The sequence below is a fragment of the Lactuca saligna genome, chromosome 8 (assembly GCF_052625555.1).
Source record: "Lactuca saligna cultivar CGN05327 chromosome 8, ASM5262555v1, whole genome shotgun sequence".
NCBI lineage: Eukaryota > Viridiplantae > Streptophyta > Magnoliopsida > Asterales > Asteraceae > Lactuca > Lactuca saligna.
In genome coordinates this window covers 50,734,400-50,752,739 of record NC_136424.1, presented here as the reverse complement: position 1 = coordinate 50,752,739, position 18,340 = coordinate 50,734,400, and the positions used below count along the sequence as shown (strand labels likewise).

General features: G+C 36.4%; 1 long non-coding RNA gene across 2 annotated transcripts in view; it reads left to right on the top strand.

Annotated features, from left to right (window-relative positions):
• LOC145008005 (uncharacterized) overlaps positions 1 to 3,010 on the top strand; it is a 54,339-nt gene extending 51,329 nt beyond the window's left edge. The window contains exons 4-5 of one of the 2 annotated variants that reach the window (XR_013663227.1): positions 1,912 to 2,802; positions 2,906 to 3,010. This is a non-coding gene — a long non-coding RNA (uncharacterized LOC145008005). Of the gene's footprint in view, positions 1 to 1,911; positions 2,803 to 2,896 lie in introns of both variants that reach the window. The other variant, XR_013663223.1, reaches the window with a different exon arrangement.
• The last annotated feature ends 15,330 nt before the right edge of the window (positions 3,011 to 18,340 follow it).

The following is an 18,340-nucleotide window of genomic DNA, read 5'->3' as shown; positions in this document are numbered from 1 at the left end:
CAATTTAGCCCTTAGAATTTTCATGGCTCCACCCTTCCATCCCCAGGGACTATAAATGGAAAATATTGGGATGTTACATAATTAGAAATTAGTTTGAATTATTTAGATTAATCAATAGTGCAAGGACTGCATTGTATTTGTTCAATAGTTGAACAAGAGGGAATTTTAGAACCTTCCAATGTTATGGACGGTTTTGAAAGGGATCCAAAAGGGATCTGGAATATTCCTTGTAGATAATTAAGGGACTGGATAAGTACTAAATTTGAGATAGTATTATTATATTTAAAATAGGATTTCTAAGGGTTCCTTGAGTAGCTATAAATAGGACCCATGTGGCTCTTTATTTTCGTCCACTACACATTCCTTAGAAGAGTCGAAATTTTGCTCATTCTTCTCCTCTCTCCTCTTTTCTTCTAGTTGCTAGGGTTTGGGTACAAACCATTATAGACACTAAATTTTTGGTGCTAGGCTTCTAAAGTACAAAGTTAGGATCATTGAGGTATTCCTATAATAAATCAAAATGTATGTAACTATACTCTTGAATTTTTATTTTAATAGGTATCTTTTAGGGTTCTTAATATTCAAAGTATGTTGCCTTATTTTATGAAGACATAAATCCTTATAGGTTGTATGTATCCTTCTTAGTTGTTAAGTGACTTTCCACATAATACATTTTTTGTCATAAACTATAAAACCTATCAATGCTATCAGAGCATTGGTCTCACAAATTAATAGCACATGGGTTAAATCGATTTTTTTTGAAAATTGTCTTCACGACGTGACGGTACCTCTATCACGACGTGAACTTAGATGAAAACCAGAAATTCGGTACTTTCTCCCTTATCTGATCTTTGTGGTTTTATTTGGTAATTATTTGTTTTGTTTTCTGCTAAAATCTGGTTTTGCTTGCACAGGATGATTAAAATAAAAACCTCAAATATTAGTTGATAATACTGAATGAGAAACGTTTAATTATAAGATTAATTAGGATTATCCTTATGGATTTAATAATTAATTTAATTATAAAGACTAATTAAAAGATAACTATAAATCTAGATTGGTTTTAATCAATCATTAATTAATTGATTAAATAATTGATTTTAAATGGTTAAATGATTATTTAATAATCTATTAATTAAGATATTTTATTTTAAACATTGTATTTTGAAAATTTTATATATATATATATATATATATATATATATATATATATATATATATAAAGTTTAATTACTATATGTATAAGAAAAAGTTAGTCGAATCAATAGTAGGTCTCTTTCACGAAACTGTGCTATAAATAGGGTATAAGGAAACAGTTTATAAATTGAACGAAGAATAGGTGTCGTTTTCAACCACCGCTCTCATGTGTACTAGAACCTTCTTTGGAAATCCATCTTTAGCTAATTTAGGAAAAATGTGAAATGTATGCTAATGCATGAAAACACACATCATTCTTTATTAGTTGTTAGTGGAGCGTGTGTGGATACCCCTCAAACTAATTTGGGGATATAAAGTTGAGATGATTGAACAACTCGAAAATTATCATTATTGATGGAGTGTGTATGGTTTACCGACACAATTTGAGATGATAAATGACATCGAGGTTGTTGAGCGGATTTGCATGGTTATTCACATCTTGTTTATGATTATCGATATCCCAGTCACAAAATTGAAGAGCATAATCCAAGATTAAACATTCCATTAATATGATTCAATGAATCTTAAATTATCTAGGAATATCATAAGATTAAAATTGGTGAATTGTTTAACATACCTTAATAAATTCGTAATTAGATTACGACACCCCTCTTCTTAATTTCGAATTGTATTTTAGATCCTATCCTTGAATATTAAATTGGGTTAAAACATTAAGGATTTATCAACTAACTAAAACTATCTCTCTTGTTATAGATGTCTGGAAATGGTGATGCTCCTGTTGCTTAAACCTCCAACCAAAACTCCAACTTCACTCTTTTGTCGATTCTGTTAAGAGAAGCTAACCGGTCCAAACTACATGGAATGGATGAGAAATCTGAAGATGGTTCTTCGACACGAGAATAAAGAGTATGTTCTCGACAAGCCTCTTGTTGATATCTACGAAACGACTGCAACTCTTGGTGAAATCGTTTTCTACAACAAACATCGTGACAACGCCACTATGGTCACTTGCATCATGGTTGCTACCATGGCGCTAGAACTCCAGAAGTTCTACGTGGACTATTTGCCATATGAAATGAGCCTTGATCTTGCTGAAACGTTTCACAAGAAAGAAAGACAAGAACGCTATAAAGTGGTTAAGTCTCACATTGCATGAAAGTTGAAGGAAGGATACCCTGTTTGCGCTCACATGCAATATGTGGAGCAACTAGAAAAGCTCAATGTATCGTTTGACCAAGAGTTTGTCATTGATATAGTCCTTAACTCTTTGCCTCACAGTTATCATCAGTTCACCCTAACTTATCATCTGAACAACACGGAGACAACATTGACCCAACTCCACAACTTGTGCAAACTGCTCAATCAAGGATGAAGAAAAACATGTCCGTTATACGACAAGTTCTCCTTTCCTGAACATTAGTTAGAACAGAGGAAAGTAGAGGAAGGCTTCCTCCCAATCAAACTTGAAGGGAAAGTCCCATGCTGGAGTGTCTAGCAGTTAGTCAAAGACAAAGCCCAACTTTTTTGTTACTGATCCAGTCACTTGCTTTCATTGTGGTGACAAAGAGCATTGAAGAAGAAGCTGCCCAAAGTACCTTAAAGAGTTGAAAGAGGGGAAGATCAAGGAATATGGCTCCTCATCAGGTATATACACTTTTTAAATCAATAACACACAATTTTCTCATTCTTGGGGTCCTTGATACATGATGTGGTTTTCACATTTGTTCTGATATGCAAGGGATAAAAGAAAATTAGGAAGTGGAGCATGGAAGGTTAAACCTGAACATGGGGAATATACATTTTTCACCTATTACCAGGATTGGGACATATGGACTTGTGCTTGGTAGTGACGTTAAGGTAGATTTGATAATTGCTATTATTCATCAGAAATGACAAGAAACATAGTTTCATTTCATGTATTATTCAGACAAGGTTTTAGATATTCATTTGATAATGACAATGGTTCTATTTTGGTTCATAAAAATGGTTGTTTTATTTCAAAGCTTTACCTTGTAATGGTGTGTATGAAACTGTGGCATGTGTTGATAACTTAGGAAAGAATGTATTCCATATTGATTCGTCTAATGGTGTAGAAAACGTTGTTGGGTTTTATGTACTATAACATTCTTATTGTGCACATACAACCTTAATAGATTTGGATCTAAGTTTTCTCTAATTATACATGCAACAAAATTTTCCAAAGCATGAAGCCTACGACTAGCATACAATTGGACATATAAATCATAAAAGTAAGTTAGAAGATTACCTCTTTGTTGTAGCTAGTAGGAATTGGTCTTTGAAGAGCCTAGCACCTCAAGTGTGATGCCTCAAATGGAATTATAACAAACCAAGAACAAGAGGAGGAACTTGAGAGAGAGGTTTGGAGACACAAAAATCATGCAAGGCTTCTTAGAATTACTTAGTGCACATTTTTGGATTAGGGGTTACATTGATATAGTGTGGGCTTCCTAAGGTTTAACTTGTAAACCATAGTCCATTTACTTAATCCTTTAAGCAATCCAATAATCCATATGATGGGCCTTATGGACTAACTCTTCATGGACTCCCACATAGAATTAGTCCATCCTAATCAATATGGATCATTGGTCCAAACTATAAATATTACTGGTTGACTTAATCAGTCCTCACTAATTTAATTAGTCTCTTTTGATCACTAAATTAATTTCAAATTAATTCTTGATCAATACTAATTAAATAATATGATTTCTCAATTAATATATTATACTTATAATATATTAATAAATCACAAATAACCTCTTTCTCAAGTATCCATCATATCAAATTGTTCTAGAGTGTTACAACCGAAATGGACCATGTTGTATTGGGTCAAGTACATACCAATTAAAATTATGGGATTAGACACCTAATCCAATAGTCCCCCACTTGGATAAGTCTAGTAACTATTATTCCATGTACGACTCTAAAACCCGATTAGCAATCGTAGCTCTTCAAAAGACCATTGTCGACTCTGATCAATAGTGCGTCCATTAGATAAGAGATCATATATTCCTCCATTCTAGATATCGTATGAACTGAGACATGGATTATAATCATTCTCTCTGTTCATGTGTTGTTTCCCGATTTCCAATTTATAACGACCGACTAATTGAACAAATTAAATCAGTACAGGCTTGGCCAAGAGCTTAGGGTTGTCATCAACTAAATCATCGGGGGGGGGGGGGGACATATATCGCTTCCCACATTGGGTAAAAGGAATGGATAAACTTCTACTCAAACGCTTGCTTTTACTTACTCATCAAATCACACACAAAAATATGTGTTATAACACCAAGTTACTGGTGCCTTTACATGTGTCATTGTGCAACCGACTTGTAAACTACAACTCACATATCTTGGTTTCAAGAATATAAGATATTATCATCTCATTATCACTCATGATAAAATCCATGAAGTGATTCAAATGAGTGTGGGTTGAATCCAATACTCAAATCTTATTACAGGAGTACTCATGAATACTACAACAAACTTGTGATGTGTCTAAACGCCTTTAGACAATCTACATACCCATTCATGACAATTTAGCTTCAATTCCTACTTCCTAAGTATGATCGACTGTGGATAGTTTGAATAACCTTGTTATTTAGGAAGTCAAAACATGCAAAGTGAAACACAAGAGTAATCGAATCCAATATGGTCTCAAAACTTTTGAATATAAATAAAACACCTTTTATGTAATAACCATATTGATTACACATTATTCATTGTATAACGTTTCGATTTATCAACTTTATACTTGAACTAAAACAATAGTTATCCTATGCTCCAAGAATGCACACTATATTTATATATGGTCCTTACTTTGTGAAATAGATCAATTGAAAACATTTCAATGATTCTCATTTCACAATTCCAAATCCATATTGCAAGTGTAAGAATACCAAATTCTTGTCACTGCTAGAATGTGTTAGATTCTAAACTATCATGCAATATAACCTTTAGTAATATCATGGTACTAAAGTCATAGAGACTTTGCCAACGATATTACTAAGTATTCCTTTGGAGATTGTTACAAAACAATTCCTTGGAAGTGAAGTCTCATTTTCAAAGTGCATTCCTTTGAAAATCCTTATCGCATAGAAGTTTTTAACTTTCTCATAGATTCTTAATATCCAACTCCCATTATGGAAACACTTCCATGTTTGCCATATGACAACTCATTATTAATAGAATACTGTCTATTCATAATAATGTCGATATGCTCCACTCATTACTATACTTCCAACTGTTCTTAAGCAACCAATCATCAGCGAACTTTAGATTGTCCTTTACAGTTGTTTAAATACTTTAGTCATACCCGGTTCTATTCCTTTTCGCCTCCTAATGTCCTAGGCATTTGGAAAATTAGAACATGTGAATATTATGGCATATGCAATCGACCCTATACCTGAAACATATGGGAAACGATTCATAATGTCTTACATAAAGACATACTACTTTACCAGTGTTTCACTATAATATTTCCACATATAGAATTTCCTTATGTTGAATCATTTCAACATAACATTCACATCTGTCCATGACTAAATTCGATTAAAATATAAATCTAAGCTTTTAGATTCGAAATGAAGTATGAATTCGTATCCCTTAATTATAGCAAAACAACTTTTCAAACTCTGCAACTTTGCGAATTGAAACTTTTGTTTTCTATAATTAACATTGCTAACTCGCAACACTTACCATAATGATTATGCTCCCACTAGCATAATAATTATTATCTTACTAGCATAACACTTATGCTCCCACTTGCTTTGACATGTACCCAGAAGCCAGCTGGACTTCTAGAAATAAATACTTGTTGACTTTCTTACCAAAGTTTAGATTTCTGATACAAGATGTTTCGATAAGACTTTATCTAGGTTTCTCAAAATCATACACCTTTTATTAGAAAGCTCATATGTGTGTCTAAACTATTCAGAACTTACAACAATAAGTCTCAAATGTGTGGACCTTTTTCCATTTCTCACAATTCAAACTATGAACAGGGATCCCGTAATCATAATCGAATTTGAGAATGCAAATATCATGTAACATCCCAAAATTTGAGGCCAAAAATTTTGTTTTTAATTTAAGTAAATCATAAAATATGTTACCAAAACATTGTCAATTTTACATCAGGTTTAAACTACAATATCGTGTCTCAAAAATCATAACATCATAAGTGATGTAAATCAGAGTACAATCCCAGAAGGTCATTGTGGAAATCATGTGTGAATGTGTGACACACAGCTACACCGCCGACTCCTTCCCCTTAGACAAAGAGGTACCTGAAACCAAAACTGAAGCTGTAAGCACAAAGCTTAGTGAGTTCCCCCATCATATCACATACCATATATTATCATCGGTATCTTTCAACCGGTAACTGTCATCGTTGTCTTTCAACCGACATCTGTCATCAGTATCTTTCAACCGGTAATTGCCATTGGTATCTTTCAAACGGTAACTACCATCGGTATCTTTTAACCGATAACTAGAGACTATTGCTCCCCCTACCACTATCATACAATAACAAGATATAATCATACAGTCAGGCATAGCTGGGGACTGACCTACCCCTCGATCCTTAAGACCGATGTTAGGGAAAGACTAATCCCTACCACTACCATTAACACACATAACATATCACACATGCACATCTCATAACCAAAGCACATAACCATACCAAGATAATTATCACAAAGACAATTATCTACCAATTACCCTTATTAGTGGGCCGACATTATGGCCGTAGACTCGCCCCTACTGGAAGGTAACACACCTCGAACGAGTAGCTACCAATAATCTGCGCAGGAAATCTCTATCTGCTGCTGCTCTGGAAATCCTCCGGCTATAATCCCACAAAACACTTAATTAGATTCTGATATCTATTCTTAGGGTAAAATGACCATTTTACCCCTGACCAAGTCAAAGTCAAAGTCAACTTCCATTTGACCTGACTTGCGGAGTTGGGCCACCAACTCGTCGAGTCCATATCCCTTTAACTGTGCTCCTCCATCTCTCTACTCGTCGAGTTTAGCAATGACTTGACGAGTTCTCCTCCTATATAAATCGTCGAAGGATCCTTCATCTGACTCGCCGAGTAGTATGAACAACTCACCGAGTTTATCCTCATCCTATGAACCAGTCCTATCCTAGACTTGCCAAGTGGTAAGAACAACTCGTCAAGTTTATCTTCAAATGTTTGGAGATTTCCTTAGACTCGCCGAGTCGGCTCATGCACTCGCCGAGTCCTATAACCTCTAGGACTATGGCTTAGCCCAAAACATTGGGTCACTCCCTTGGACCCTCTAAAACCTTTCCAACACTCATATGGGTCTCTTTGACCCGTAATAGAGAAGGAGAGTCTAACCTCGAACTCGCCGAGTCCTAAGAACGACTCACGAAGTCGATACTGTCCAAGTCTTATTTCTTTGATTTCTGGTGTACAACTGTTCTCCAAATGATAGATCTATGTCCCTAAACTCGATCTAGCATGTAAACTTACGAACTTTACATGCATGCATGGGACTTTGAGCCAAAAAGGCTCTAAAAGATACTCTTAAGTTGCATGGGGGCTTCCATAGGTGCAAAAGCAGCCCTTTTCTGCCTTGTAACTCCTTGATGGACCTAGATCTGAAGCGTCAACCCCCAACCATGCTTGCAATTATGGTTGATCACCAAGAATGGCTTAAAAAGCCCTAAATATCCCCAAAAAGGGATCTAGCAAATGAAAAAGCAAGGTATCGACTTTATACCTTCTAGGAATTGCAAATGATGCACAAACTCAAACCCCCTTGGTCTTTTCTTGATCCCTCTAGTCCCTTCGTTCTTCCTTGTGATCAAAATCACCAAAAATCACCACAAATGCCTTTAGATCTTCACACACATAGTTAGTGTTTGCTATGGGGGTTTCTGGAAGCAATAAGGATGAAGGGTGGCTGAAAGAGATGCTTAAATAGGGTGCAAACCCTTAGATTAGGGTTTTGTCCAGTCAGAGACTACTCGTCAAGTATTGAGGCCGACTCGCCGAGTACGTCATTTAAATCCCATATCCAATTCGCTTCTACTCGATGATTTAGGCCTTTAACTCACCGAGTCCCAGGCGAAAATGCAAAATACTTAAATAAATACATACCAGGAACCAGGTGCTACATATCACAAATGCTATCTCCTTAAAATCTACTTAGTGAAAATGTTTCATCAAAAGAATTTTGATGAAGCAGAGAGAAACCTTATGACACTTAGATTTTATGGTGTATGTGTTCCTATCCTTGTGAATTTGTCATAACCATAATCACAAGACAAGGTTAGTGACAAATCCAAACTCATATGGACTGAACTTGTTCAATCTTAATTTCTTACCACCTGGAAGCTCAAGGGCCTACCATAAGTTGTTATGTAAACAATTGATAATTCATAGAACTCACATGCGTAGTCAAATTAACCGGAATGGGCACATAAATAAGAACATGTCAACACGATAGGTTACAAACCTCAAGTCGTGTTCTAGTGATTAGTAACAAGTTTATTCTTGATTAGTTCTTAAAACTTTTCAAGATCTTTAAGACTCTCACAGACCTCTTGACATATAAGATTCCCTTCTAAATAATCATTCCTTGGCAAACAAATATTCAAGAGATAGTGCGGTTTCTTATGAAGACAAACACTTCACATAATTCGTCTTGGTTGGTCTTTGTCTTATCCAAGATATCACAACTTAACAATTTCAAATGTACAACAGTAAAAAAAACATTCTATTGTACATTTGATAAGTGTTATAAATCTTTCTTAAGATTATGTCACTTAAGTTACAATCTTGGAGTACGACTCTAAGACTTGATTTTGGAATGAAGTATGTTCACCTTTTGATTTAACCATTTCAACAATTCATGATTCCTCTTCTTAGCCATACAAGTGCACTAAGGTATCCTTGGATGATCAATTGTGATATGGTTTTCATAATCACTAAGATGATCATAAGACACGACACTCAAGTACTCTCCCTTCTTTTCAGATTGGAGAAACTTTTATCTTTCTGCCTAAATTGATTCTTCTTATTCATTCTGCTATACATTGAAACATTTCCAATGACTCATAATTACACTTAAACTTGTAAGAATAACCATATTTACTAAAATTTTAGTAAACTATGATGAATAGTCCTATCGTTCTTTGTGGTGGACCTGATCAGTGCACAACCAAGTGTACCCGATCCCCTAGTCTTTCACTTGAGTCACATATACATGTGCACAAGGAATTAGTCTTAATTTCCCAAAGACGAAGGTTCTTACTCATCATACAATACAAGTTTAATGATTCCAAGTTTCTATCCAATTGAAACTTGGGCGATGCGGATTTTTCCTTATTTGGTAAATTATGACACTACCACAAACGGAAGAATCAAATCCATTTTCCAATATTGCTAACAATAGAAATATAAAAACATTAATTTTCACAAATGCCATCGCAAGGATATATAATATAACACAAAATTGAAATTTTTCTTTATTTATAAAAATGCGGAAAACCTTTCCTTACAATGCAATTACACATGAAAACTATGTCGCTACATGTTTCTAAGCAATCTATTATAACTCTTAAGTAGCAACTCATAATTCTGATCATCAAATCATGCGATTGAAATCCATCTCTTCACGATCAGATTCAACCTGCTCTTTCTTTAAGCTTCCTTTCTCTTATTCGATCCTTTAAAACATCAAAATGTAATTATGTTACATCATGTATTAAGAGTCTCCAAATAGGAATTTAACATAATTAGATAATGGAGTATCCTGAAACAGAGTAAAACATTTTGACTTTACCATCCTTGTGGTCCTTCAGGTAAATATGTCAACTTTGAAACTAATGCCCTTTTTCTTAGCAATAGAAGCAAACAGACTCTTTTGGAATGGCACACGGGACAATCTCAGACTTAGCCTTTACCTTTCCCTTGGAAAGAGAAATCTTTTTTGGACTTCCAATGTTTCCATTGTCATTATCCATGGAAGTTTGGGAAGTAGATCTTCCAATAAATTTTTCTTTACTAGTGCACGTAATCATTGTTGATTGAGCTGCAATTAGCAAATAGGTAAGATCGATAAGGGACATGTCATGGTCTGTCATATAGTAATCTTTAATGAACTCACTATATGACTTAGGAAGTGACTGAAGAACCAAGTCAACAGTCGACTTCCTCGAGACAACGACTCCTAACATTCCCAGCATGTCAACATGTGACTTCATCTCCAAGACATGTGCATACACATACCTTCCATCTTAGTGTTTGCTTGATAATAGGGTTTGAGTGACCTTGAACTTTTCAAGTCTTTTGAACAAGTGGGTTAGGGAGAATTATTGGAGGAAGTGAAGTATGATTTCTGGGAACATCAACTTCATGAGGAAAGTTTTTTCCAAAAGATTCGGGATGACCATAGTTGTCAGAACTAGAGATCTATAGGGAGAAATTCAAGTTAGTTAATTTAAGTCCTTAATATAACACCCAAAATGAAATATTAAGGCTAGGACCCAACTGCAAAATATTTGAAGGTAGGTAAATGATGATTTACCAATTTCCACCATGAAAAACGAAAATGAATTTTAGGTTTTAAATGAATTGAAATTCCTAGATTCTTTGAGACTCATTGAACTTTTCAATGGCATGTTTAATCTCGATTATGCCCTCTCAAGTTTGTAATTGGGATGCCGAGGATCACAAACAAGGTGTGAATAACCATAAAAATTAGCTTGGTGCATTTGATGTTACAAATCACCCAATCAATGTGTCGGTTAACCACACACGTTCCATTGATCCATGATTAACACCAAGCTACCCTTTGCCACACATTGTCAGTCCTAAATTAGTGTGCCTCTAACTACACACGTTCCACTAACGACTTAACAAGGTGTAAAGTGCAATTTCATGGGTTAGCACCAAATTCATATTTTTCCTAAGGTAACTAAGATTGAGAATTTATAAAAGTTTAGTTACTTTATATTTCATTATACTTTAAATTAGAATTTAAATGTCTTGTCAAACCCGTTCAACTAACGACCCCCCACCAGTCAAGGAAGCGGTGGGTGAGAGTGGACACCCATTATACTGATGGGTTTAACCCAAAAGAACATCATATGTGCTCATGCAAACCCTAAAGCTTGGATCTTGGTTTCTCTATTGTACATGAAACTCATGCAAGACTTATGAACCCTAGATCTAGCATGCATATTTCGAAATTATCATAAGAAATCAGATCTAGATGATTATCTCTTCAAGAATGGCTTGAATCTTATTCTCTTGGAGCTTAGAGTCACAAATGTCACTCCTCTAATGGATTACAAACACCACAAGAAAGAGGATGATATTAGAGAGAGGGAAGGAGGCACAATTTCGGCTATGAACTCTTCTAGGGTTTCAAGTGGCCGAAAACAGATGTCCTAGGGGTCTATTTATACTTGTATTGATAAGGTTTTCAGTGAAAATCCTAATGGACAGCTTAGGCCTTAAGCAGTCCAAGGAACCTTCTGGAATAAGGCCTCTATGGCCGAAATTAAGATGGACACATCCTTAATTTCGTCCATGCCTAGTCCATAAGGCTTCTCAGCCCAATATTCAACTATCACATAATTGACATTTCTAGTCCCCTTTATTTAATTAATGTCTTTTAGCCACATAATTAATTATTAATTAATTCTTGTCTAATATTAATTAAACTATATGATTTCTCCTTTAACATATTATTCATATAATATATTAATAAACCATAATAACCTCTCTCTTCAAAAATCACCCTGTCAAGTTGCTCTGGTGAAGGCAACCCAAAAGGACGATGCACAATTGGTTCAAGTACATACCAAATATAGTTACGGGCTTAAACACTAATCCAACAGTCTCCCACATGGATAAGTCTAGTAACTATAAACTTAAGTACAACCCGATTAGCAATCATAGCTCTCAAAGATGTTGTCGAACTATGATCTTATCAGTAACCTGTCCTTTAGATAAGGGATCGTATAGTCCTACGTTCTAGATATTGTGCGGACAATTACATGGAACATAGTCATACTTATTGTTCATCAGTTTGTTTCTCGATCTCTAATTCATCTGACATAGAACTTAATTAAAAACATCAATTTAGTCCTAACCGGGCCTCACACATAAGTAAAACAAAATCATCGAGGGGCCCAGATATCGCTTTCACCCTCTTAGGATAAAAGGAACAGATAAACTTCAAATTATATGCATTTACCATTCACTCATCAAATCATGCACAATAATGCGTTTTATAACATCAAGTTACTGATGCGTTTACACATTATCAATGCACAACCAGCTTGCAAATAATAAACCATATATCTAGTTTTTAAGACCATATGATATTATCGTCTTACGATCATTTGAGATAAACTCCATGAAGTGATACCAGCAAGCGCGGGTTTAATCCAATACTCAAATCATATTCATAAGTACTCATGAACGTTGCAACAAACCTTTTCTATGTCTAATACACTTTAGACAATTACAAACCAATTCATGACAATCTTCTTTCATACCTACTCCCAAAGTATGAGCGACTGTGGAACATTCAAATAATTTTATTATTCAGGAAGTCAAATCATGCAAAGTGAAATAATAGGTAAACAATTAATGTAAGACAATAACTTTACTTATAAATAATACTTGTGTATTTAATCATCAAATGTCAATTACATTTATCTATTACCCGTTTCGAAGCTATCTAATCTAATCTAATGTCATCCTTCAGCCAAATGCTCCTAGCATGCTGCAAGTGCTTAACCCTACTCAGTCCCTTTGTAAACGGATCTGTTGGGTTATCCTCCGACGATACCCTCTTCACTACGAGGAGTACCTCTTCCAGCCGATGTAGAATAAATTGATATTTCCTATCGATATGACGAGATCTACCATGATCCCTTGGTTCCTTGGTCAAGTCAACCACTCCTTCATTAGCACAAAAAATTTTCATGGGCTCCTTTATGGCTGGCACAACTCCAAGGTCTCCAATGAAATTCTTCAACCATATCGCCTCCTTTAACGCTTCGCTCGCCGCTATATACTCTTATTGACATGTAGAATCAGCTACGGTCTCGTGCTTGGAACTTTTCCAAGTCACTGCTCCTCTATTTAGGGTAAAGACCCAGCCCCACTGCTAACGGTAGTTGTCCCTGTCGGTCTGAAAACCGGTGTCACTATACCCTCCCACCCTTAAGTCATCACTCCCACCAAGGACTAGAAACCATTCCATGGTCCTCCGAAGGTACCTAAGAATATTCTTGATTGCGGTCCAATGTGCTTTGTCAGGGTTCCCTTCATATCTGCTGACCATGCTCAAAGCGAAGGCCACATCGGGGCGAGTACAAGTCATAGCATACATAATTGAGCCAACTGTAGAAACGTATGGTACTTGGCTCATCTATGCTATGTTGAATTCGGTACTCGGGCTTTTTGTCTTATTCAACTTGGCATTACTTTGGATTGGTAACTCCCCCTTCTTGGAATTCTCCATACTAAAACGCTTTAGTACCTTGTCCAAATAAGTATTCTGACTAAGTCATATTGGTCTTTTACTTCTGTTTCTCACTATCTTTATTCCAAAAATATAGGCACCCTCTCCAAGGTCCTTCATAGCGAAACACTTCCCAAGCCAGTACTTAACTTCCTGCAGTGTTGGGATGTCGTTTCCTATGAGTAGTATGTCATCGACATACAATACGAGGAAACTAACTGTAGTGACATAAGAACATGGTTTGGCATGCGGAATTAATGTTTGCACAATTGAACATGGTGATTTGGGTGCTAAAATATATATTCGATCATAGTAATTGAGTACAAAAAGGGATCTAGTCTAGAACTTCATAAATATTTCACTCACTAATCACTATGACTACATCTCTCAAGCATACCTCTACAAGTGATATGAACTCACCTTATATACAGGTGTTTACATGTCTCTCTCTCAACCTCAAATACCCATTAGTCATAAGGCTAATGCACCACATGTAAGTGGGTCTATAAAATTCAAACCATCTCTAAAGTCATACATGAAGAACTTTGCACCCCAACATTCTCCCCCTCAAAGTTAGGAATGGATGACCCACTTCAAATCTTCCAAAATCAAGCAGCTACGTGGTTCGAGCCTCAAAGGTGACACATATTGAAACGAAATTCAATCTTCAATTCTTCCATGATTCTTCAATTTGGGCTCTAGGATGTGAGACCGTACAATCTGAGCATTAACGAATGATCACGAGCTTCTCAAACTCTACATCGATCACCCTAAAGTTGAGCGTAAAAACACTCCTAAAAAATCTTCAATAATTCCAAACCCATTTCGAAAATAAATCATTACCGAACTTCCAATTGCATCATCTCGTAATCTTCATAACTTCAAGATCACTTCAGTCTTCAAATCTGCGTAATATGAGAAATTCAAGTTTGAATTTCCATATAAACTTTACCCCCTTTTTTATAATCGAAATTTGATTATAAAATATCCAAGGAAAAAGAACATGCTCTATTCGGAACTTTTCGAGTCAAAAATTCCCCTTAATATGTGGCATAAACTTCGTGCTTAAATTCGGAAAATCCAACAAATATTCAATTTCTAGCTTCATTCACGGATCGCCTTTGACAAAATTTCTCAAAATGGGTAGAAATTGTCAATTTCAAAATTCTGCAGTGACACGTTACTCCCAAAACAACAAAATATGCAAAACTCTCTCCTTTTTCTAAAGTTGGGTAGAAAGCATCAATTTGCACAAACTGTAAGGGCCTGAAATGCACTTTCTTCAATTTTCAGCAAAAACAATACTTTTTCGAATTTGTGTACAAACCGCCAAACATTCGAAACATCAGGGACTATTTTTGACAATTCTGTCCTTTGTGCTCAAATCATACGGAGAATGACCCCAAACATACGAAGCTTCAAATAATTTTCGAATTTGGGTGAAAAGTGTCAAACATTCGAAACTTGAGTTAATTTTCGAAGTGTCAAATATTCGAAGGTTCAGGGGCTGAATTCGAAACTTTTTCATTTGTTAAAATCATACAAAATGGTGATCAATCATATGAAGGATGTTTAAATTTTGTCAAAAAATTGAAACCATAAGGACCATTTTTGAAAATTCACCTTTTTCTTTAATTCATACGAATCCATCCTTTATCTTTCATACGAAATCCTTCTTTAATTCATACGAATCCATCCTTTATCTTTCCTATGAATTCCCAAACACCCATTCGTATTAATCCTGTATACAAACCCCTTCGTATATTTCCCAAACATACACCCCCTTCGCATGTAAATCTTTATTTCTTCGTATTATGCTTGTATTCCTTCGTGTATTGTTATAGTAACTTCAAACTGAATATTCATCAATCGATTCCAAAAATCAATTCTTTGAACAATGTTTTGACCGCCAATTTGCAACCCAGTCAGTGTGTTCGAACTTCAATCCATTGCAAAATCTTAATCAACATAGTCTTCGATCACTCAATCCTTCGCACATGACACCCAAATAAATCATCCAGCTTGCTGACTTCGCCTTTTATTCATCAAATTCATCAAAACCTAGTTTGATACCCAAACGAAACTCAAATATGTTCAACACAATCATCTTTGTTGATGTTGTTCATCCTCAACCCATCGAATGAACATAGATCACCCAAAACAATTTCACAGTTCGTTTCTTCTTTCAATCATCGTTCATCCTTCAATAAATCCATAAACCCTACAAATTCTCGAAATCAAATCTCAAATCAAATAAGATTTCAATATTCACAGCCAATATTCAACTCAAATTCAACCATTTCAACTTTCAATTCACCAAATCGATCCATAAAAGTTGTGTTTGACTTTTTCTATGATTGAGTTTTCGAAGTCAAAGATGAATTAACAACAAATTGATGATTCAAACACAACAATTTTGGAACAAAATATAATTATTCGACAATTCATCATCATATTCATGAGTTCTTTGTATAAGTTCATCAAAATCAACAATTAATTTTGATTATTTCTTCATTTGAACGAACTCGGATTCATCATGTTCCAAAACTGATGAAATCAAAACATATTATCAGATTTTTGATCGACATTTTAACAAAAGAAAGCAAACAAGATTATTGGAAAAAAAATGTGTAATACCCCGTTCATAAAGTGTTCAATTATGAGTCCCTGAGATTTAAGAGGAAGGGTAATTTTGGTCCTTTTATGGGAAATAGGTTTTATCCGAGAAGGTTTCGGACTGATGTATGTTGTTAGAAGCATAGGGCGTCTCACCACCCTCATGTGAATGTAAAGTTATTTGGGAGCGGGTTTAGAGTAGAGGAGTTGCGGCGTTTTCAAGATGATAATTGATTATAGCTCTTAATGAAAAAGTGGAAAAAAGGGTTCCATGCAACCCATGCATGTGTTTTAGAGTTTGGCTGGGTACGCCCAACATAGTGAAGGGAAATGTGCGGGGTGGCAAGGTGAGTACGCCCAGCGTACTAGAGGTACGCCCAGCGTAGTCTCAGAAACCCCAAACCCTAAAATTAGGGTCAGCCACTATATAAGGAACATGTTGGTTCATACCCTAGCCTCCATAAGCTCACCCTTAACCTCAGGAACCCTAGAAACCCGTATTCCCTCCATTTGTGGGGTGTGTTTGGACTTGGAAAGTTCATTTTTGGCAAAAGAAAAGCTAGAAGAAGAAAGGAGAAGTTGTCAAAGAAGGAAAGGAACGATTGGAACTTGTAGATCTGGAGAGATATCATCCTTTGGAGCTTATTTGAGGTATAAAGCTTCTTGCTTGCCAATTATTTTGCATAGATCTAAGTTTTGTGAAGTTTTAGCATCTTTCTTGTCCCAAAACTCCTCATCTTGATTCATGCTTTGTGTTGGCCAAGATTATCTGTCCTTTCAGACCTTTGGAGAGGTCTTGAGTGAGAAAAATGAGGTCCCAAGGGCTATGGTTGTTCCATGTGTGAGATATGTAGGTCTTAATGGATTAAGACCTTGGATTAAGAGCTTTATGGACGTCCCAAGTGATAAAGTTTGAGACTTTATGAATCTTAGGCATATTTGGCCTAGGGATCTGAAGTTTGTGCTTTAGATCTTAAGCCATTAAGAGGTTATAAGGACTTTATGAGTAGCGAAGTTACGCCCCGCGTAACATGGTAGTACGCCCCGTGTAGCGGGTCGGGCCCCGATCCTCAACTGCGTTTCAGTGTGTACGCCCCGCGTACCAAGGAGGGTACGACTAGCGTACTCCCCCTGATTGGACTTTAATGTTGGGCCTTAGAGTTTGGGTCGTTGTAGGTTGTTGGTTTATGGGCCATGTCTGGAAATTTATGGATAGAATACTTTGGACCCAATTATTGTTATGGACCTTGGATCTAGGCCCATTTGGTGAGGTGGGCCCAATTTGGAAAATTGGGACAATATTGGACTTTGTATAAGATTTGGACTTTGGCCTTGGCCCGATAAGTGGATGTATGCTTGGCCTAATGGGTATTTGTGCTATGTGGGCTAGCTAGGGATTTGCGGTGAGTTGGTGATTCGAGAATCTGCTTCTTCAGTTCAGAGTATCGGCAATCGTGAGGTGAGTTATCCTCACTATATTAACAGGGTCTAAGGCACCAAGGCCGGCCCTTTATCGGATTGAGATCCGGGTATTTGTTGTTATGCTATTGCTTTGATATGTTTGCATCCTGGTAGCTAGGATGGTATATGCTAGTGACCGGTTAGGTCGGTATCCTGGTTAGGATGATGATATGTTATGTGATCTGTTTGATCGGCTTGTTGACTGTGAACTGTTATATGATTTTATGTTTATGTGCACATGGTTGTTTGGACTGGAGTTGGGTTGAGGTGGTTCCTGCTTTGTGCTGTAGGCCAAGATACCCAGGGTGGACCGGTTGTTCCGAAGGCCCAGCGAGTGGTTCGGATAGGCTGTAGGCCCCACGAGAGCAGACCAGACGTGCCGAGGCTCGGAGAGTGGACCAGGCCGACTGAAGGCCCGATGCGGGCGGACCAGTCATACTATAGACTCAGAGAGTGGACCAGGTGGGTTGAAGGCCCGGTGCGGGCGGACCAACCACACTGCATACTCGAGGGACATGACTAGACTCGAAGGGTGGACCCGGTGGACTGAAGGCCCGATACGGCGG